Here is a 23,371-nt window from a genome sequence, read left to right as displayed (position 1 = left end):
TGTGCTTGGCCCTATGGCTGACAACGGCCAGCTCTCGCAGCTCCCATCACTCCCAGACTTGCCAGTTTCAGGGTATGTGACTCAAACTAGAAATGTACAAGAGATGACTCCCCATGGAGCAAGCTTGGCCTTTGGGGGATTCAAAATGGGAAAGAAGCGGAAGAGGTGTTTGTCCTCCTGTAGAGCCCTGCTCAGGGGACAGAGGTCCATAAAGGCTCTTTGTGACTGTCCAGCAAGATGGAGCAACCTACAGGGCTGCTGCAGAGCTGTGGACACAATAATGCATTTCTTCCCATTACCCTCCTCCTTCACCACCGCACACGCACACCCTTTCCCTCGAATCTTCTTCCCGGAGGTTGCACTCCCTCCCGCCCCTGCCCCGACCCCAGTTTGTGCACATGATCCCTCAGATTTGCTTTTCTAGAGTCCCTGGAGTAAGCTATTCATAAAGGGAAGTTCTGTTACCTTTCCAGATTCAGCCAAATGACATAACCTTCACCCCCACTCCGACCTCAGTTCCTTCAGGCTCCCAGAACAGCCTGAACACTTACATCTATAGTAGCACTTATCAGATCACTATTAGTTGCTTCCTTGCCTGCCTCCTCCACCCGTCTGTAGCCCCTGCCATGAACTGCAATCTTTTCATGCTGTATCCCAGCACCTGAATGGATCACATCCTATTCATCACTCTGTCCCTAGTATCCAGCACTCAGATATTTGATAAGTGACTTGCTGTGATTCAAGTAGCTAGCATCTGCTGACACACAAAGAGGGTGTCTACAAAATCTCTCCCACTCACTCCCACCCTGCCCCTGAGATGACAGTTTTCTATCTGCTTACTTATGCCAGAAGCCATCTTTTCCAGGAAACAAAAATCACAATAAGAGATAAGATTTACTTTGGGAGGCTGAGGAGGGTGGATCACAAGGTCAAGAGATGGAAGCCATCCTGCCATCCTGGTCAACATGGTGAAACCCCGTCTCTACTAAAAACACAAAAATTAGCTGGGCATGGTGGCGCGTGCCTGTAATCCCAGCTACTCAGGAGGCTGAGGCAGGAGAATTGCTGAACCCAGGAGGTGAAGGTTGTGGTGAGCCAAGATCGTGCCGTTGCACTCCAGCCTGGGTAACAAGAGCGAAACTCCGTCTCAAAAAAAAAAAAAAAAAAAAAGAAGAGAGAGATAAGATTTAAATGCAAATATTGATAAGAGAGAAAACATAAGTCCTTAAATTCTAACTAAGGTATAAATGACTAATAGAATGGTTCTTTTCTGATAGGGGCCGGGGAGTCATGGGGTGGTGGAGGTGAAGGGACAAAGCTAGGGCAGAGGTGGCTAGCCCAGGGCATTTTATTCTTACATAGAATCAACACCATGCTGCCAGCCAAAGAGAGAGCTACCTTCTGGGGGCAATCTGAGGGGTGAAAAATGCCTCTTCCTCAAGTTAGCTCTACCATTGTTCTGCTGTGGTGCCCCAAACTCCCACTCCTCCATGGATCAAGTGTACAATGCAATGAAAGAAAGCTCACAAAGCCAGAACACCTGGTTCTCTCACTGGCATTTCCATCTGCTACTGTGGGATCTTGTGCAAAGCCTTTATTCACCCTCTCAGTTTCTTTAAACATAACGTTAAGATGATGACAATGATACATTCTCTGGTTTATTTACAGGGTCGTTGGAAAAATCAAATGAAGTCACACATATGAACATGCCTCCCAGTATGTAAAGTGATTTGCACATATAAGGTATGTATGTATGTATGAATGTATGTATGTATTTGAGACATGGTCTCTCTCTGTTGCCCAGGCTGGAATGCAGTGGTGTGGTCATAGCTCACTGCAACCTCCAACTCCTGGGCTCAAGCAATCATCCTGCCAACTCCTGGGCTCAAGCAATCATCCTATCTCAGCCTTCTGAATAGCTGAGACTACAGGTGAGAGCCACCACACTTGGCTAAGTGTTTTGTACTTTTTGTAGAGACAGAGTCTCACTATGTTTCCCAGGCCGGTCTCCAACTTCTGGGCTCAAGAAAACTTCCCACCTCAGCCTCCCAAAGTGCTGGGATTACAGGTGTGAGCCATTGTGCCCAGCCAAGATAGTTATTAGTTTTAGAACTGTGGTGAGGATCTTTATTCATAGAAACCTGGAGCTCTCAGGGAGGGGAAAGTCAAGAGGCAGAAATCTAGCTCTCTGTGTGTCTCTTAACCACTCACCCCCATGGGTGCCATCTGCCTCTAGGTCTCTGGGGACCAGGAGTCCCTTTGCCCCTCAGGCAAAGGGGAGCTGTCACTATTTCCCTGTGTGCCACAGGAGAAATTTCCCAGCCCCCACAACCGCAGGAGAATTTGAGCTCTAGGCCTTTCTCCCAGAGTCAACGGGCTCCCCCAAAATGAATAAAACTCTGCCTGAATTGGAAGCTAAGGAGCACTCAGTTCTTACCTCAGCTTTAACTTGGTGGGGTATTTGCTAGACGTATGCATTCCTCTTTGGGGGAAAGTTTTAATGAAGAAATCTGAAAAGTGAAGAGGACCACAGTGTAAAACCAGAAAAGTAAAAGCCACGGCAGTATCTCCTCCCAGGGGGTGTTTCTATTCTCTCCAGGAAGCACCCCGAAATCTAGACTTTCCCTTTCCAATTCTGCATTCCTCCTTGTGCACTGCCATTTCTGCACTTTCAGTGAGTCAAGGCAGTTACAAAAGCCTGCCCAGCTTCAAGGGGAGGGAACACAGACCCCACCCACTTCAATACAGGTAGATCTCATCATAAAAATGTCCACAGTGTAAGAGCAGCGTGAAGGATGGGCTATATGTTGCTGTGGCTATCTTTGGAAAACACTATCTACCACACTGACTCTTTAATGAGGGGGAAGAAATTTTCATTAAAAGCTATTAACTCAGGCTAAAATATAAAACAGAAAATAGTGAATTATTATAAACATTCATACTGCAAGAAAACAGCATATTTGCCCAAGCATCCCCTTAGAATACATTTTGATAATGATAATAGCAATTTACTAAGAGCTTCCCAGCTATAAAATGTCTCCTCATCATTACCTCCTTTCATTCAGCATCGCTGTGAAACAAGTACATCCACTTCCCAGTTAGGGAGACTGAGGCCCACAGCAGTACCTCACCCTGGCTCACACATTTGTTAGTGTGAGTTTTGGGGATTCAGCCCAAGGCTTCTGACTCTGATTATGGTTTCCTGTCCATATCTGACAAGCAACCAGTTCGAGTGGCATTTAGGATCCATTTCACAGACTCTGAAACTCAATACAAAATGTTCAGGCTAGTTTTGAACAAGCTGGCTGTGACTTTCCCACAGTTTGAGTCTGAACAAATCACTTTCCTCTCTGAGTTGCAGTTTCACCAACTGTAAATGCAGAAGATTGCACTAGAGGAATTGAAACTTTTTCCACTTAAAGAAAAATGTAAGCAATCACACCCTTTCTCCAGGAAAAATCTTATATGAGGATTCCTACTCTATGAAACATCTGTTCAAAAATAGAGCTGCCCTGCCTACTAAATCTAAGCATGCAGCCACCCCGTGACCCTGCAACACCACTCTGGGTATATACCTGACATAAATGTGTCCATTTGTCCCCAGAAAGGCTGTGCAAGAGTGTTCATAGCAGCTATGTTCATAACACCAAAATATGGAAACAACCTGGATGCCAATTAAAAGCAGAAAAGCTAAATAAATTCTGCTATAGTCACACAACAGAATACTACACAGCAATGAAAAAGAGTAGACACCTACATGCAACAACATAGATGAATCTCCTAGACACAATTTTGATCAGAAGAAGTTAGATACAATGAATGTGTTCTCTACGATTCCATTTATTTGAGTTCAAAAATACATAATATGAAAATGGTGGTTCTCTTTGGTTAGAGCACTGACGGGAGAACAAGAGAGAACTGCTGACACTTTAGAAAGATTCTTTATCTTGATCTGGGTAGTGGTTATATGGGTGCATAAGTTTACAGAAACTCATCAGGCTTTATTTTATTTATTTATTTATTATTTTATTTATTTTTTGAGATAGGATCTCACTCTGTCACCCAGACTGGAGTGCAGTGGCACAGTCAGAGCTCACTACAGCCTCAACCTCATGGGTTCAAGTGATCCACCCACCTCAGCCTCCTGAGTAGCTGAGACTACGACAAGAGCCATCATTCCCAGATAATTTTTGTATTTTTTGTAAGAGACGAGGTATCGCCATGTTGCCCAGACTGGTCTTGAACTCCTGAGCTCAAGATATCTGCCCACCTCAGCTTCCCAAAGTGCTGGGATTGCAGCCTTGCACCACCGTGCCCAGCCTCATCACACAAATTGAGATTGATATGCTTTGTTATATATAAGTTGTACCTCAACAACAACAAAAAGGGTAAAAAGAGAAATGGAATTACTTTGGTTGCTGTATACCACAAGATCTTGAACACCCCTCTCCATCCCACTACCTCTATCCATTCATACCCTTGAAGGACTCTAAGCTTCTGTGGGGTACAGTTTAAAAGATGATCAGACTAGACCATGTCTAAGGAACTCCCAGCCCTGACAGTCTGTGATTCACCTTTGGGGTTCAGATTCAACTGCCTTTCCCTAGAAACCATCTGATAGGGTTTAGATCTGTGTCCCCACCAAATCTCATGTGGAATTGTAATCCTCAGTGCTGGAGATGGGGCTGGTGGGAGGTGATTGGATCCCAGTAGCAGTTTCTCATGAGTGATTTAGCACCATCCCCTTGGTGCTGTTCTCAAGAGAGTGAGTGAGTTTTCACAAGATCTGGTTGTTTAAAAGTGTGCAGCACCTCCTCCCCTCACTCTTTCTTGCTCCTGCTCCTGCTCCTGCCCCATGAACCACCTCGCCCCCCACTTTGCCCTCTGCCATGATTGGAAGCTTCCTGAGGCCTGCTTAGAAGCAGAAGCTGCTTTGCTTCCTGTACAGCCTGCAGAACTGTGAGCCAATTAAACCTCTTTTCTTTATAAATAACTGAGTCTCCGGTATGCCTTTACAGCAGTGCAAGAACGGACTAAGACATCATCCTACAGGTGACAGCTGTTTCAAATGTCCAAATCCCCATACTGTGGTTACCTTATCTCACCCTCTTCTTGTCACCTTCTTCCTCACCCTCTGATGCCCAAAGCCCACACACTGACCCCAGGACCACAGCCTCCTACTCAAGCCTCCTTAAGCTTCACCATCTGCTCCCAAAGTCCCACAAGGGCTCCTGCAAGCTTACCTCATAGTGTGAGCACAGGCTCCAGAGTCCACCCACCTAGTTTCAGACCCTGACTCCCCTACTTGTAGCTGGATGAGCTTCTTATCTGTACATTGAGGTTGGCTAATAGTATATATCATTGAATTGTTAGAAAGATTAATTAAGATAGTACCATGGCAAGCACTTCGCACAGTGTCTGATGCATCCTAAGTGCTCAAGAAGTGTTAGCTAGTATTCTCATCATTGCTATCCGTCCCCGTCCTGTTCTGTTATCACACACTCATGGCTCAAAGAGAGACAGCTTTTTAAAATTTAACAAGGCTAGACGTGGTGACTCACACTTGTAATCCCAGGACTTTAGGAGGCCGAGGTGGAAGAATCACTTCTTGAGCCCAGGAATTCGAGACTAGCCTGGACAACATAGTGAAACTCCATCTCTATTTAAAAAAAAAAAATTAGCCAGGCATGGTGGCATGCACCTGTAGTCCCAGCTACTTGGGAGGCTGAGGCAGGAGGATGGCTTGAGCCCAGGAGGTTGAGGCTACAGTGAGCTCTGATTGTGCCACTGCACTCCAGCCTAGGCAACAGAGAGTCCCCGTCTCAAAAAATAACAATAATAACAATAATCTAGTAAACTGTTTACCACAGCTTTGCTGGACATCCTCAGCACAGCTTTTTTTGAGTAGACTTTGTGATGTATGCTCAAAGTTATACAAATAATCAAGGTTGGAGACAAAATTTAAATTTGAGCCTTACTGAGTCCAAAGCCTGTCGTCTGAGCCTCCATGCTGTTTGCTTAAGAAACTGTGTAACGGAGTTGATGGAGAGGGTACTTAATCTAAAGGAGTGAGCATCTGCTGGGGCCACTGGTGTGATAGAAAGGATTTATAATCAGACAGATCTGAGTCCAAATTCTGGGCTGTGTGTTTTACCAGCTGCGTGGATTTCCACTAATTGCTTTAACTGCTCCAAGTCTCAGTTAGCTCGCCTGTAAATTGAGACACCATTGTGGAAGGCATTAAATGAACTTTATAATATAGCCAAAAATTTAAAAAAGCTAACCCTGGGGATTTCCAGCATCAGGTGATGCAGATGAAGAGTGATTTGAGGAAGGGAACATATATTTCATCCATGCTTCACCCAGATCTCCTTCCAGTTCAAAACAGAACCCCTCACCCAAGGACAACCCCTCCTATGACTGGGGATTTTTTAAAAAATCAAATGATGCCAAAGTGCAAATGTTGACTTTGTGGTTCTGGTCTCTCTTCCTCTGTTGTCAGTTTTAAAACAGTTGCTAAAAACTAACATCCCCTCCCACCCTATCTTCCTCTTCTTGTTCACAAGACAGAGCCTATTAGAGAATTCAAGGCAGTTTTGCTTTCAAACGGCCCATTTTTCTGATTCCCTCTTCCTTCTCAGCCTGAACTCAACATGACTTTCCCTCCCTACCTCATTCTGCTCTACAGACACAGCTATGCCCTACGTGAGGGCAATTCAGGTGACACCCTAGACTATGATTTTACAACTCCCAGTTTGCAGCAAGAGGCAGGTAGCTGAAGTAAATTCTTAGAAGGAATCAGAAGGGGAAAAGAATTTGGCCACCAATGTGGGTTTAAAAATGCCAGAAATTCATATACACCCCATCTAAACACAATCCTTCACAACCTCCAAGAGGTAAGTGAAGCAGTCCTTTTCTCTCGCTCACTTCCACATAACTTGCTGAGGCTACAAAGTCTCTTGGCAACACTCGCTTTGTCGTCTTTAATGTGTTGCCTTTAATGACCCACATAATGAGATTGCACCTCTCCAGGCCTGAATAAAAGTAATCCTGTGAAGTGGGCATCTTCAAGGAATTGGGAAGAGTACAGCCTTTCTGGAAGGGCATTTTGGCTAAGAATTAAGTCTTTAAAAGGCTGATATCCAATAACTACAATTGAACCTAGTTTATCAAGAAGTCTTCTGCTAAACACTGTTTCAAACACAAAATTGCCACCAACTGTGTGTTCTCAAATCTTCTTTAATGGTGCTTGACATCATCTTAATGCAACTCCATTTATTTCCAGTTACTAAGGATTATTGAGTGGCATTTTTGTTTCTGTTGGACTCAGTCCCATGCATTTCAAAGCTTGAAACTTGTTTTCAGGTAATGACTCTCTTTTCCTCACCACCCCCAAACACATACACAAACCTAGTCTTGAGTTTCTAAGCCACTTAAGGGGGTAGGGAGTGGGGGAGTGGAGAGTATGGTCTCTTCTCACCACACCATCTCCTCTGCACATGCCCCCTGGTGTTGAGGCAGGATGGAAGGAAGGAAGGACAGAGACATCTCCTCGTTTAGCTGATTATGATGAGGAGCTGATACTCTTTATTTCAGTGGTTACTATTTCCTGGATAATGCAGACTGGGCTTTGACTCCTTCTGTGTGGCTCCTTCACGGGACTCATACATTGAGTTCTTTGCAGAATGTTGTAAGGTCATCCCCTGCATATTCACCTATATGGGTGGCCTGGCTAGGGTTCCAGCTGCTTCCTTTCCTTTTCATCCCCAACCACAGTCTTCCCCATACTTTCCTTCTGCCAGGGGCATCTCATCCAGTGGGCAACCCACTTGGGGCATATTGGCAGAACAGCTCAAGTCCTACTTCCCAAGGTGTTCTCTCAACCCAGGGGAAATGTATGTGTCCTTGCCACACCTGAGAAGCCACAGACCCCTATATCCATGTCCTAAGCAGCATCAGGTGCTCCTGCTGGTCCAAGACTCAAAAAAACATCAAAGGGAAAATAACAGACCTCAAATTAATGGAGTCGGACACTGGAGGAATAGGAATCCCAACTTATCAAATAATTCTCTTTGGGCCTCTCTCTCTTGGCTTTAGAGTAGGAAAATACCCATACCTGCTTTTTCTCTTGCATGGGGAAGTGATGAGAAAAGTCCTATAAAAAGGAATTAGTAAATAAATAAATTCTATGGATGTATTCACAGAGTTGATGGATTATTTTAATGGTATGACATGTTAAATGAAAAGAGCAGTGTAGCAGATTGTGTTTTCCAACATGGCAGAAACATCACCACCTCTCTCACAGGCTCTCATTACTATGTGAGCTTGATAATCCTCCTATCAAATGATGGGGTCACCTCCCCTTAAAGATGTGTAGATCTTAGTGTCTGCCTTAACCACGAATAGTGTAGTACTAACATTATGTGACTTTCAAGGCTGACTCATTAAAATGCCATGCACTTTCACCTTGCTCTCTTGAGATGCTCACTCTTCAGACCCAGCCACCATGAAGTGATGAAGCCCAAGGCACCACGTGGACAGGCCATGAGTAGTTGTTTCAGTGGATGGCCCAGCTGATGACTTATGTCAACTGCCAGGCATGTAAGTGATGACTCTCCTAATAATTCTAGCCCTCACCCATGAAGCCATCCCCAACTTCTGCATCTCCCTATCTGAGGCCCCAGACATCACTGAACAGAAACAAGTGATTCCACCACGATCCTCTCAAATCCCTGATCTACAGAATCTTTGGGCATAATAAATTGTTGTTGCTTAACCTTTAAGTGTGGAATTATTTCTTATGCAGTGATAGTAACTGAAACAAACAAGATACCAAATTGTCCATAGAGCATGATCCATGTATTTTATACATAGATAGGAGGGTGAAAAATATTTAACACTGACTGCAGATGCCGCTGTCTTCTAAGAGGAGAAGCATGGTTCATATTAATGAGAAAATAAATCTCTATCAGACTCTATTTCATTTACAAAGACTGGTGGAGAGACATAAAGAAAATATGAGAATTTCAAAGCCTCTACTTTTTCTTCTTGATTAATGATGACTGAAACTTAGAGTAGATGACCCTTGGTGTGAATGATGTCAATAGTAGGTTTTTAGATATACAAAGGAGGTCTAGGACTGTGTAGGGGCTGTAGAGCTAAACTGCCTTCTAGGATAAGTGATAGAATTTGAGTGTTTTAGGGACAGAGAAGGCAAACGACAAGGTGGAAGGCTAGAATCTTTCAAGAAAAGTGGTCAGTGAGAAAGACGCTCCCTACAGCAAGGTTGTTAAGGGACTTTTCAGGAGCGAGGTATCTAAGATCTAATTTTATCTCTTTTTTTAATTTGTAAATTTTTTTCTTCCTTCTAAGGAAAGCAACACTAATACGATCTATTTTAAACTCTTGGCATTTTTATGATTTTTTAAAATCCCTCCTGAGTCCCCATAACTTGAGTAAAGTCTGCTAAGTGTACATTTCTTGGGAGAAGGTCCCGGTGGGAACAAAACACAGATGCCAAGTTTGACACGAAGCTCGGTGCCTTGTACAGGGAGGGCAGGGTGCCATCCCTTCATGTAAGACCATGGATCCAGAGCTCCTCAGGAATGGACACAGAACGCAAGAGCTGTGGGGACATGGCTTCCTCTACCCAGATTTCAAAGGATGTCTCAGATAGACTGGAAGCCCAAGCCAGAACTGTTCCTCAGGGGCAGAGTCACTGCAGAGAGCTCCCACTAAGGCAATGTCCAGCAGAACTTTGGGGTCAGAGCTGCTGCAGAAAGTCCCTAATAGTCCTAGTGGAGCCATGAGGGTAAGGCCATCCCCAAGACCCCAGAACGGTAGAGCCACCATGATCAGATAACAGCCTGGGAGAGCTGCAGGCATGAGATTTCAACCCATGAAAGCTGCCGAGCTCTCCCTAACCCCCTGTAAAGCCATAGGGGCAGGGGTGCCCAGGGTGTTGGGGGCCCAACCCCCATCCCATTATAGCCAAAGGTAGGACACTGAATCAAAAAATATTATTCTTAAGACTTAGGATTCAGTATTATTCACCTTATTTGGTTTTGAATTTGCTGGGGACTTGTTTCTCCATTCTTCTTTCCCATTTCTTCCGTTTGGAATGGGGATGTCTATATTTTGCCTGTTCAGCTAATGCAGTTTGGAAATATTTTGTTTGATTTCACAGGCTGACAGTTGGAAGGGTTTTAAGTCGGGATAAATTGTGCCTTGAGTCTAACCCATATTTCATTTGAGACCCTAAACTTTGAACTTTTAAATTGGTGCTGAAACAGTTAAGACTTTGGGGCTATTGGAATGGAATAAATGTCGTTTGCATATAAAAAGGACATAAGTTTTGGGGGCCAGGTTAAGAATGCCATGGTCTAAATGTGTAGTCCAAAATTATCGGTTGGAAACTTAATCTCCAATACAACAGTATTTGGAGATGAGGCCTAATGAGAGATGATTAGGCCATGAGGGCTCCACCTTCATGAATATATTAATGCCATTATCACAGGAGTGGGTTTGACATAAAAGGGTAAGTTTGGTCCCCTTTTCTCTCCCTCCCTTCCACCTTGGGATGATGCAGCAAAAAGGCCCTCGCCAGACGTTGCCCCTCAATCTGGGACTTCCTGACCTCCAGAAAAGAGCCAAAACCTTTCTATTCACTACAAATACCCATCTCAGGCATTCTGTAACAGCAATACAAAATGAACTAAGATAGTATTCAAGGCATGCCACTCTTTATTCTCTTTCCAGATCTGAAATCTCTCAACATTTCAATTTTCCCATCTGTACAATGAAAAGCAAATGATCAGCAAAGTCTCTTCCAGCCCTGATGATTTAGAATGTTTCTCTTTGACACGAGTTCCTTCCTTCAGTCAAATTGATCTACTTACTTTCCTCCCTGTCCCCCACTCCCATCTATATATAAGCCCAAAACATTTGCCTTTGCTTACACCAGTTCTCTACCAATAATGCTATCATTTCCTCTCTGCTGTTTGAAATACTACGCAACCTTCCATAACCAATAGAATTTCTACTTCCACTCTTCTTCCTCATTTTTTCCCCCTGAAAAAATTTCCCTTTTATAAACTCTTGGGGCATTGTCTAGTCTAGGGATTGGTAAACTGTAACTGACAGGCCAATTGCAGGCCATTGGTCCAAACTGTTTTTATAAGTAAAGTTTTACTGGAACACACTCATGCCAATTAATTTACATATTATCTATGGCCATTTTTTGCCATAATGGCAGAGTTGAGGGCTTGTAACAGAAAGAGGATTGTGGCAGGCCAGGTCTCCATTAGCAACCAGAGAAGTTAGCCTTCACCAATACCTTATTGTCACTCTGATGAATGTATAAGTTAAACATTGAAGAACTGGAGAAACTGGTGCCTTAGTACAAAAGTTAGAATGTAAAAACAAGTCCATTAAGACCCCACCGGGGCTTTCTCAGACCTTAGAGTTAAATTAAAATAATGGAGTGTTCTTACACACCTTGTACCAGCATCTACTTTAGATTAAGTGATTGTTCCAAGCCTCTGAAACAATTTTCCAGACTGCAGGCCCTACATGTAGGCATATGGTTTTAATTTATATACGTGTCAGAGGTATTTAAGCCAGAACAACTCTATCTTGAATGGGGGCTAGATAAAATAAGTCTAAGACCCGCTGGGTTGCATTCCCAGGATGTCAAGGAATTTAGTCACAGGACAAGATATAGGTCATAAAGACCTTGCTGATAAAACAGACTGCAGTAAAGAAGCCAGCCAAAACCCACCAAAACCAAGATGGTGATGTGGGTGGCCTCTGGTCGTCCTCACTGCCACACTCCCACCAGCACCATGACAGTTTACAGATGGCATGGCAATGTCAGGAAGTTACCCTACGTGGTCTAAAATGGGGAGGCATGAAGAATCCATCCCTTGTTTAGCATGTCATCAAGAAATAACTATAAAAATTGGCAACCAGCCACCCTTGGGGCTGCTCTCCTTGTGGAGTAGCCATTCTTTATTCCTTTACTTTGTAACAAACTTGCTTTCACTTTACTCCATGGATTCACCTCAAATTATTTCTTCTGTGAAATCCAAGAACCCTCTCTTGGGGTCTGGATTGGGACTTCCTCTGGTAACATAAGCACTGGAGAAACACTTGTAACTTTGAGTTGGTGTGGTGAGTTACTGGGACCTCCACCTTGTAACCGGTTGCAGAAATAAACTCCCTTCTTTCCTAGTCTGACTGCATCTCGTTATTGGACTGTGAGAACAGGCAGTGGGGGCTCGTTCTGTCCGGGAACAGTGTGACTCATACACTGTTTAAATATTTACTGTCGGGCCCTTAAAAAAAGTTTAGAATAGCGATCATTAAAAAATCTGGAGACAACAGATGCTGGAGAGGATGTGGAGAAATAGGAACACTTTTACACTGTTGGTGGGAGTGTAAATTAGTTCAACCATTATGGAAGACAGTGTGGCGATTCCTCAAGGACCTAGAAATAGAAATTCCATTTGACTTAGCAATCCCATTACTGCATATATATCCAAAGGATTATAAATCATTCTACTATAAGGACACATGCACACAAATGTTCATTGCAGCACTGTTTGCAACAGCAAAGACCTGGAACCAACCCAAATGCCCATCGATGATAGACTGGACAGGGAAAATGTGGCACATATACACCATGGAATACTATGCAGTCATAAAAAACGATGAGTTTGTGTCCTTTGTAGGGATATGGATGAACCTGGAAACCATCATTCTCAGCAAACTGACACAAGAACAGAAAATCAAACACCGCATGTTCTCACTCATAGGTGGGTGTTGAACAATGAGAACACATGGACAAAGGGAGGGAAGCATCACACACTGGGGTCTGTAGAGGGGAAATAGGGGAGGGACAGCGGGGGGTGGGGAGTTGGGGAGAGATAGCATGGGGAGAAATGACAGATATAGGTGATGGGGAGGAAGGCAGGAGCGAGGTATCTAAGATCTAATTTTATCTCTTTTTTTAATTTGTAAATTTTTTTGTTGTATGTACCTATGCATACCAATGTATCCATGGTATATGTACCTATGCATACCAATGTATGTACCAATGGTACCTATGTACCATTGTTGTATGTACCTATGCAACAATCTTGCGTGTTCTTCACATATACCCCAAAACCTAAAATGCAATTAAAAAAAAAAAAAAAGAAAAGCAAAAACCAAAAATTCAGACTTGCAAAAAAAAAGTTTACTAACCTGTAGCTAATCTATGCTTCTCAAACTTGCATACAACAAGATCCAGGCTGAGATCCAAGCAGGAGATAGCAGAATCCACATGGCCAACGTGTGTATCTTCTTGGAGCACCAATTTTACTAGAAGACTAGGAAGAAAAAATAGTTAACAGACTCTAAATGTAGACATTTAATAGACATTAAAGCAAACACATTTATATTATGGAGTGGAATCCAACATTTTGAATGAAATTAGAGTCAAAATTCCAAATATGACCCAAATTTCAAGCATGGGGAGGCCGCTACACATTGTTGATGTTCCTTTACTGTTACAAATATTTTTGTAAAAAATTTAAGAAAACACCCATGTATGCTATTTAATTTATGGTGCAAGTGTTACAGAATTTTGCTCCTTAGTTCAACTAAAACTGGGTTCTTGTCACACAACCAGGAAAGATGATGTGCACGGACATGTTGAAGGGTGATTAGAGAGAAATTTATTGGACAAAAAGAAAAAAATGAAAAACCTCAGCAAAGCCAGAGGGGATCCTGCCAGCGGGCTGCCAGCTCACAGACTGAACACCAGGCCACCACACATGAAGAGGCCAGGCTCCTCCCTCCTGCAAATGGTGGGAACTTTTCCTGGCTCCACCCCATTCTCCCAGTGCGCAGGCCAGTCAGTCGGAGATTCTCCAGGAGACCCCTTTCTACCTGCCTAGGCACTTGGCCATCCCAGAAGTATGTATATTCTGAGTCTTTGTATTCTCGCCACTTCTGGCATAGTGCTTGACTATAAGAACTCCAGAAGGGCTGGCATTATTTATTAACATAATCCTAAAAGGTCTTTACCTGTCAGAATGGCTTAGAGTTCTGCATGTAGGCAGAGGGATATACCAAATGACTCTGCCTGCAGAGGTCTCATACACTGTGGTTTATTAGTGCCTGTACTGTCACTATGGCAACAAAAAGTCTCATAAGATCTAGTTAAATTAATATTCACAGTAATGTCATCACTAATATAAAATTCAAATTAGTTCTTCCTGAGCTAAAGGCAGAACCAATCTCTATATGAATGAACTAGTGATAACCTCATTGTTTTGTTTTTTATTTGCCTTTTTTTCTTTTCCTTTAATTTAATATAACCGATTTATGTATTTTGTAGGGGAATGGACATATTAGAAAGTTTACTATGTCCCTGACTACTGACCCAACCCCTATTACCATCCCACCCCGTATCCCTCACCCCAAAGCATCTCTCGACTTCTGAGATCTGAACAGTTTACAGTTTACTATTGCATAAAACTGTGAACACCGGGTTTTGTTGTCTGTTGTTGTTTACCTTTGCTTTGTTTTTGAATGCAAATGTACCTAGGAAAGAATAACATGTAAAGTTACCAATCTCTTCTTAAGACTCGGCAGATGGTTTTGAATTGGTTAAGGGTGGGGTGGAGAAAGGCAGACCTAGCCTCTGAATCCGAGTCAGATCTGAGGCCAAACCCCAATTCTGCCATTGACTTGCTGAGCTACTCTCAGTAATTACTTGCCACTGATGCACCTTCATTTTTCTTTCCTGTAATATGAAAGCTGGAAACTGGGTGTTCTCCAAGAGCTTTTCCAGCTGTAAAATTCTACAGTTCAAGGCAGCATAATTAATGGAAGAATCAAGGACACAACCACATGGATAGAAACCCAAAAAGATAAGCCTGATCAGAAAAGATTAGTTACAGAATAACTTGTACTGCATAAAACCACTTTAACTTTTTAATTTAATTTTTGGAATAGGTAGCATAGTCCATCCACATGGACTATCTCAAAAAAAAATTAAGAAATACATTTAAAAGTCTTCTTCCATACCTTATCCCACCCCTCTTTCCACATCCCATGTGCAAAACTCCTATTAGGTTTTGCAGGTAAACTTTCGGTTTCTTTATGCACATGCAAACAAAAATTAATACATAGGCTTATTTTCCTCTTTGTTAGCACAAAAGATAGAATGCTATATATATTCTTCTGCACCTTGCTTTTTTTTCCACTTACTATGTATTTGAAAACTTTCCATATTAGTACAGAGAGTGCCTTCATTCTCTTTTATAACTGCATAGGATTCCATTACAAGGATGCACCATACTTATTCAATCACTCCCTGTTAATGAAAATGTAGACCATTTCTGGTCTTTTTAGTACAAGCAATACTACAACGAATAACCTTGAACACATGTGCTTTTGAGCCTGTATAAACATATACCTATCTAAAGATAAATTCTAAGAAATGGGATTTCTTTTATAATTTTGTATATTTGCTTTATTATTACTATTATTTACTTAGAGGCAGGTTTTCACTCTGTTGCCCAGGATAGAGTAGAGTGCAGTGGATCAATCATATGTCATTGCAGACTCAAACACCTCGATTCAATCAATCCTCCTACCTCAGCCTCCCAAAGTGCCAGGACTATAAGCATCAGCCACCACACCTAGACTTGTGCATTTGCATTTTTGATATGCATTGTCAAATTGCCCTCTACAGAGATTATACCAGTTTACTCACCCACAATCAAAGTGTCTCTTTTCCCTCAGCCTCTTCTATACACTGTTATCAAATCTTGGGTATGGACCTATTTGACAGATTTTTGAAATGCTATCTCAATGTGAAGAGTTTTTTTAAGTGATTTTTAAATATACAGACAGGGTCTCACTATGTTGCCCAGGCTGGCCTCTAACTCCTGGGTTCAAGCCGTCCTCCTGCCTCAGTCTCCTAAGTATCCAGGGCTTTGGGAATTCACCACTGCACCCAGCTTCAATGTGGTTTGAATTTTTATTACTCTTTTTTTATGAATGAGGTAGTGAATCTTTTCTTATGGTTAACAGCCATTTGTATTTTTTTCTCTATAAATTAATACTTTAAGCTCTTTCCCATATATGTAAATTTTTAAAACATCCATACTTTTTGTTTATAGCCATGAACATGCATGATGAACGGTGGGAGGAAAACTCTAACCTCAGCTGAGAGGCTGCTGCTGGCAAGGACAGCAGGCAGGTGGGACAGAGCAGAGAGCAGAGAGCAGAGACACAAAGGGATTATCCATGAGAGGGTAACATTTTATTTCATTTTTTTTTTTAAAAAAAGCACATGAAGCAAGAAAAAAATTGAAAAAAAAAAAGGAAGGGAGGGAGGGAGGAAAAGAGAAGACAGGCTTTAAAATCAGTAAATCGGGAGAGAGATCCAAGATGGCTGATCACTAGCAGCTCAGGCTCGTAGTTCCCAGTGAAAGCGCAGAGAACGAGAGGACGCCACACTTTCAGACGAATATTTGTTGCTCACGGACCAGGAGATTCCCAGCAGAGGAGCCCCACGTGTCGCCAGGGCGACTCTTGTGGCCGGCGCAGCGGTTTTGCTGGTGTCTTAGCGTGCCAGTTTTTGGTGCAGAGTCCAGAGATTCCCGGGTAGAAAAGCACCATCAATCTTAACACCGCTATTTTGGCCGGCGCAGTGGATTGCTCAGATTTCGGCGCTGGGAATCAACAAGTTGGACGTCTGCTCAGAGACCTAGTTAGAAAGTCGGTAATTACAAAGACAACAAACGGATAAACATATAATGAAGGGAAGAAATCAGCGTAAAAAGGCAGAGAATACTCAAAATCAGAATGCCTCTCCCTCTACAGGGGATCGAAATTCCTCATCAGTAACGGAACAAGGCTTAATAGATTACGAGTGTGTTCCAATAACAGAAGCAGGTTTCAAAACGTGGGTGATAAGAAACTTCTGTGAATTAAAAGAACTTGCTCTAACCCAATGCAAAGAAACTAAGAACCTTGAAAAAAGGTTTGACGAAATGCTAATGAGAATGGACAATTTAGAGAGGAATATAAGTGAATTGATGGAGCTGAAAAACACAACACGAGAACTTCGCGAAGCATGCACAAGTTTAAACAGTCGAATTGATCAAGTAGAAGAAAGGATATCAGAAGTCGAGAACCAGCTCAGTTAAATGAAACGAGAAGACAAGATTGGAGAAAAAAGGATGAAAAGGAATGAGCAAAGTCTCCAGGAAATATGGGACTATGTGAAAAGACCTAATTTACGTTTGATAGGTGTACCTGAATGTGATGAAGAGAATGAATCCAAGTTGGAAAATACTCTTCGGGATATCATTCAGGAAAACTTTCCCAACCTGGCAAGGCAGGGTAATATTCAACTCCAGGTAATACAGAGAACACCACAAAGAAATTCTTCAAGAAGACCAACCCCAATGCACATAATTGCCAGATTTATTAGGGTTGAAATGAAGGAGAAAATACTAAGGGCAGCCAGAGAGAAAGGTCAGGTTACCCATAAAGGGAAACCTATCAGACTTACAGGAGATCTCTCAGCAGAAACCCTACAAGCCAGAAAAGAGTGGGGACCAATATTTAACATCCTTAAAGAAAAGAACTTTCAACCCAGAATTTCCTATCCAGCCAAACTAAGCTTTATGAGCAAAGGAAAAATTAAATCTTTTGCGAACAAACAAGTACTTAGAGAGTTCACCACCACCAGGCCTGCTTTACAAGAGCTTCTGAAAGAAGCACTATACATATAAAGGAACAACCAATATCAGTCTTTCCAAAAATATATCAAAAAGAAAAGAACGTTAACACAACGAAAAATTTACACTAACTAATGGGCAAAACAGCCAGCTAGCATCAAATGCCAGTATTAAAGTTATATATATTCTAATCGGATAAAAAGCCAAAACCCATCGGTATGCTGCATCCAGACCCATCTCACATGCAATGATACACAAAGACTCAAAAAGAAGGAGGAAGATTTATCAACCAATCAGAGAGTAAAATTAAACAAATAAATAAAAAGCAGGAGATGCAATTCTCGCCTCTGATAAAGTAGACTTTAAAGCAACAAACAGCAAAAGAGGCAAAGAAGGACATTACATAGTGGCAAAGGGATCAATGTAACAAGAAGAGCTAACGATTTTATAGATCAAAGAGACAGAAAATAAACAAGGACATCCAGGACTTGAACTCAGACCCGGAACAAGTAAACTTAATAAACATTTATAGAACTCGCCACTACAAATACATAAAACATACATTACCACCTCACACCTATTCCATAAGTGACTACATAATTGGAAGTAAATCACTCCTTAGTAATCGCATAGCATTTCATAGGTTTAAATGAAATATTGGTTGGCTGTTCGTTTGTTATTTTCTTCCCTTATTCCTTCCTGTTTACATCAAGTATAATTATCGGTATAAAAGAGGTTTTTAATACCCATTACTAAACTGCATTCTAGCCTGGGCAAGAAAGCAATACTCCCATTCTCTCTCTCTCTTTCTCTTCCTTTTTCTTCCTCTTCTTTATTCTTTTTCTTTCTTTCTTTCTTTCTTTCTTTCTTTCAAAATAAAAAAAAATCAGTAAATCTGGGCCTGAATCTCAGCCAAAATACATGCTCTGTGGCCTTTCAAAGCTCTCATAACCTCTCATTCTCAATTTCCACATTTCTGGATGTAGAGAATATAATAATGACTAAAGATAATCCATGTAAAACCATGATTAGCACATCATTGTTGCTCAACAGTTATATTACATTGTTAATATTAATTTGATTATTATTCAAATATATATGATACCTCAAGCCAAGAGAATGGTCTGGTGGCTTTTCCTGGCTCAACCACCTGTTTCCTGTTAGGCTTCCCCAGAGGGTAGCCTCTTCTTGGTGACAGCACGCCAGAGGTTTCATCCTCTCTTGACTATTTTCCAAATGTCCTCCCCAGAGCTGCCCCTGTTGGTTTAACTGGTGTGACTGAGAGAAGCAAGGATGTGCTTGGGGTAGGGCTGGGACGAGGAGTTTCCTCTGTGTCGCAACCACTGTTTCCAAAAGCTGTGACCTCTGTTAGCTGTGAGATTTTGGCTTCCAGCTGTGGCTACATCTGGAGAACCACATCCATGTTTACCTGCAACCTGAAACACCCTGGCCTCAGAGGAAGCCGAAACCTCTTTTTCCTAGTTTGCATCACCTTGACAGGCAGCAGACTTCCCCACCACCCTGCACCCTCCAGGTCTCTTGATGCCTTGTTTTTCCAAAGCCTCAGAGAAGCAGAAAAGTTATTTCTTTGCTGTAAACTCCTTTTATCAGAACAGAAATTATTAGAGCAGTGAACTTCGTACACATCTTCTTCCATCTTCGGATTATTTTCTGAGTTTAAACAGTTTCTATTCTTTTTCATGATTTTGATCCTAAAACATCAGAACACTAGAAAGGAGAGAAGAGAAAAAGGAAGAAAAAGAAACAAAGAGAATGGCCTAGGCAGAAAGAAGGAAAGCAAAATAGGGTTGAAACAGATGGTATCCTGGCAGGGTCACTTCTTAGGCCCTGGAGAGAAGCTCCAGAAGTGATCTAAAGGCTTATGTCGGACACCACCAGGTCCTTGCTCAGTGGCTGAACCTTTGATCTCAGAGACCAAATAGCTCCTGTGCAGCTAATGCCCAGCTATAAGTGAGAGAATTCTGGCTGAGCTTAAAGGAACACCCCCTCTGACAACAACTGGAAGCTTCACCAAACCAGCCAAGACAATGTCCTTCAATTATAATTGCAGCGATGAACCAATAACCTATCAACCAAATCATGAAAATTATGGAGAAAGGAAGTACTGTTATTCACAACAGGTGAAGATCACTTTATCCTTGGCAGAACTGATCTGAAGGGAAATTATAAGACACATGAAATTTAACTTTCCTGGCATTTGTATTTCTTCTTTTAATAACCTGGATTTCATGAAACCAGGAACCTCTTTCTGTAGCATCCCTCGCAGGCCTGCCAGCGCATTTACTGCCGGTGCCTCACCTCTTTCCTTCATCCGACCCCTTTCATTGGCCTAGTTTTCTGGAGCTCTTTGCTGGGAGACAGACAACTGCCTGTTCTGAGAAACCATTCCATTCTAAAACGAAAATGAAAATGGATGCTGCAGTAGGTAGAATAATAACCTCTCCAGATATATGCATGACCTAATCCCCTGTATATTTGAATATGTTACAACATAGCAAAGGGGACTGTGCAAATAAGATTAAAGTTAAGTACCTTGAGATTATCCCAGAGGACCCAGGACAGCCTAATCCAATTACAGGAGTGTTTAAAAATGGGGACACTTTCCTTAAAAAATGAATCAGAGGTGAGAGGAAAGAAGAGTTTCTGACTTTGAAGATGGAAGAATTAGCCATGAGTCAAGGAATTTGGGTGGCCTGGAGAAGCCAGGAATGGCCTTCAGTGATAGCCAGCAAGGAAACAACATCTCGGTCCTACAACCAGAGGAAATGAATTTTGCCAACAGCCTGAACGTGCAAGGAAAGAGATCCTCCCCTAAGCTCAGTAAGGCACACCCCAGCTGACACCTCTATTTTAGCCCAGTGAGACAACGCCAGACCCACAGAACTGCAAGAGAATAATGTTGTGTTGTTTGAACTACAATATTTGTGAAAACATGGATTTTTTTTTCCTAGCAACAGAGAACTAATACAGTGCTAACATGAGACTCAGTCAGTAGGGATTTCAGTTAGTTTGTTTTCTAAAGCAACCATTACGGCACAATATAAGGGGAAATATGTGTGCATTTTGGAGCAAGCAAGTTATTTTGCCACAATTTGTGGTCAGGTGTGTACACATTCACCTGTTCCATAAATATTTCCGGAATGCCTACTATGTACCAGGCACATAGCTCCCTGCACATACACTTCCTTTTTTAGATCATGTCTACATAAGTGGATTCAGTCAGCTAATAAGTCAACAAATGTTCACTGAGCATCTACTATGTACTACGTACAAGGACAATCCAATTGGGATTCATTGAAACGTTCTTTAAGCTGTGTAGGATGCCTGGGGAACCTGAGATTCCAAATTCTGCAAAGGAAGATTGGAACCAGACAGCATTGAAATCTGTTTTCACAACAGCTATGAGATACTGTTGTCTTCCTTTCATAAATGAGAAAACTGATCCTTAGAGGAACTAATTGACCAAGTCACACCACTAGTAAGTGATGGAGCTGGAATTTTTAAATTAAAAACAAATAACAGGGCTTGGCACAGTGGTTCACGCCTGTAATCCCAGCATTTTGGAAGGCTTGAGTCCAGGAGTTCAAGACCAGTCTAGGCAACTTGGTGAAACCCCAACTCTACAAAAAATACAGAAATTGTTGGGCATAACATAAACGCACAACACAAAATGTACCATCTTAGCCATTAACCACTTTAAGCATACATAGAAGTAATGTTAAGTACATTCACATCATTATGCAACCAGTCTCTGGAACTCTTTGTATCTGGCAAAACTGAAAGTCTGTACTCATTAAACAACAACTACTCATTCCTCTCTCCCCACAGCCCCTTCTAACCACCATTCTACTTTCAGTTTCTATGAATTTGACTTTTCTAGGTACTTCGTATAAGTGAAATTATACAGTATTTGTCTTTTAGTGACTGTCATATCACTTAACACGTGTACATGAATATTTGGGACTATCCCCATGTAAAGATGAAAGGGAGGGTTCCCCTTGGCCCTCTGAGGATTTACTGAAATATCAACTAGCAAAAGGCAGGTTAATTGGAGAAAAAGGCATACAAATTTATTTAATGTGCATACATAGGGGACTTCAGACTGAAGAACAAGGATACAAGGGAAATTGTTCATTTTTATGCTTGGGTTCAACAAAGTATGAGCAGCCATGTAGAAATAGAATTAGACAAAAAAAAAAAAAAAAGGGTCTAATCTAACTCTAATGCGAAGAGACTGAGCAGGGAAACCCAGCAAGACCTGTCTGTCTAGGTTCTTCTGGGTATGGGGCAGGACCCCTCTCTGGAATGGGGGTCAAACAAGGTAGGTCAGATAATTTCTTTATGGCCAGTTTTTACAAAGAAAGGCAGAGGGGAATATTAGAGTAATAATTCTAGGTTTTGTGTCTGTCTTTGGGGAAAAGGGGTTCTGGTTCCTATGACCTACCTTGGGAAAAAGGGATTCTAATTTCTCTGGCTAGCCTTGGGGGAAAATGGAATTGGGAGACAGGAGGGCAGACATCAGAGAAAAACTTTTGCTTCTGAGGCCTTTATTTTGGGGTATTGTTTTCTGAGCCCCAACACCCACCAGCGGTCATGCCTGGGGAACTAGATCAGAGAGAGTAGAGAAGAGAGATATTTTCCATTTTTCACTTCATACACCCTGTATTGTCAGAATGCTTCACTATTAGCTTCAATTGCTTTTGTAATGAAAATAATCCTATTATATTTGCTGAAGTGTTTAGAGGAGGAATATACTGATGTTTGCAATTACCTTTGAAATACAGGTATTTCAAATACATATAAGCAATTGGATGGGTTGATAGATGGATAGAGGATTAGATAGATGAACATGTGATAAAGCAAGCACAGAAAAGTATTCATTGTAGAATTGAGATGACAAGACAAATAGATGGGTGTTCATGGTGCAAGTCTTTCAACTTTCTGATTGTTCAAAAATGTTCATAATAAAATTTGGGGGTGGAAATCTTACTGTTTATTCAGTGCACAATTCTCGAATGCCTACTATGCGTCAGACATGCACCCTAAGTTTCTTGAATTCATGTCCATGCTGCTGCAATGGCATTTAAATGGCATCACAGGGCATTGTTGTGACCCCCTGCTGCCAGTTACGCCACAAGCCCCTTGCATCCTAGAAAACCAGGATTCAGCAGCAGAGCCGCCTACATTTGGATGTGGTGTCCCTGTATTGGACAGTCCAGTGCCTCAAGGAAAGAATGGGTCAGAGTTTCAAAGAATCTGTATTTGTCCAAGTTCCAGGAGAAAACAAGGAATATCCTCAAAACAGTCAACTGGAGAGTTTGCTGAAGGCACTAAATTCAGAGATGTGGTAGAACTAGGAAGTGGCTGGGGATGGAAACGCACCCTGGGAAGCCATTACTACCCCTGGGTCTACAGGGCTGGGAAAGGATAAGGTTTCTAGAGCTCAGCCAATGGAAGCCATGGGCACAGGAAACAGACACTGCCCAGGATGCAAGAAAGGGGGCACAGAGCACTTGATGACCCTGCTTCTCTCTTTTCCCTCACTCCCTTCTTCTGTTAGTGCCTTCCATCACCAAACCTCACAGGAATCAGAGAGCAGGAGTGGC

This window comes from Aotus nancymaae, unplaced genomic scaffold (genome assembly GCF_030222135.1).
Source record: "Aotus nancymaae isolate 86718 unplaced genomic scaffold, 86718_ANA_hifiasm-v0.15.2.pri h1tg000015l_0, whole genome shotgun sequence".
Lineage (NCBI taxonomy): Eukaryota > Metazoa > Chordata > Mammalia > Primates > Aotidae > Aotus > Aotus nancymaae.
This window is presented reverse-complemented; position numbering follows the sequence as displayed.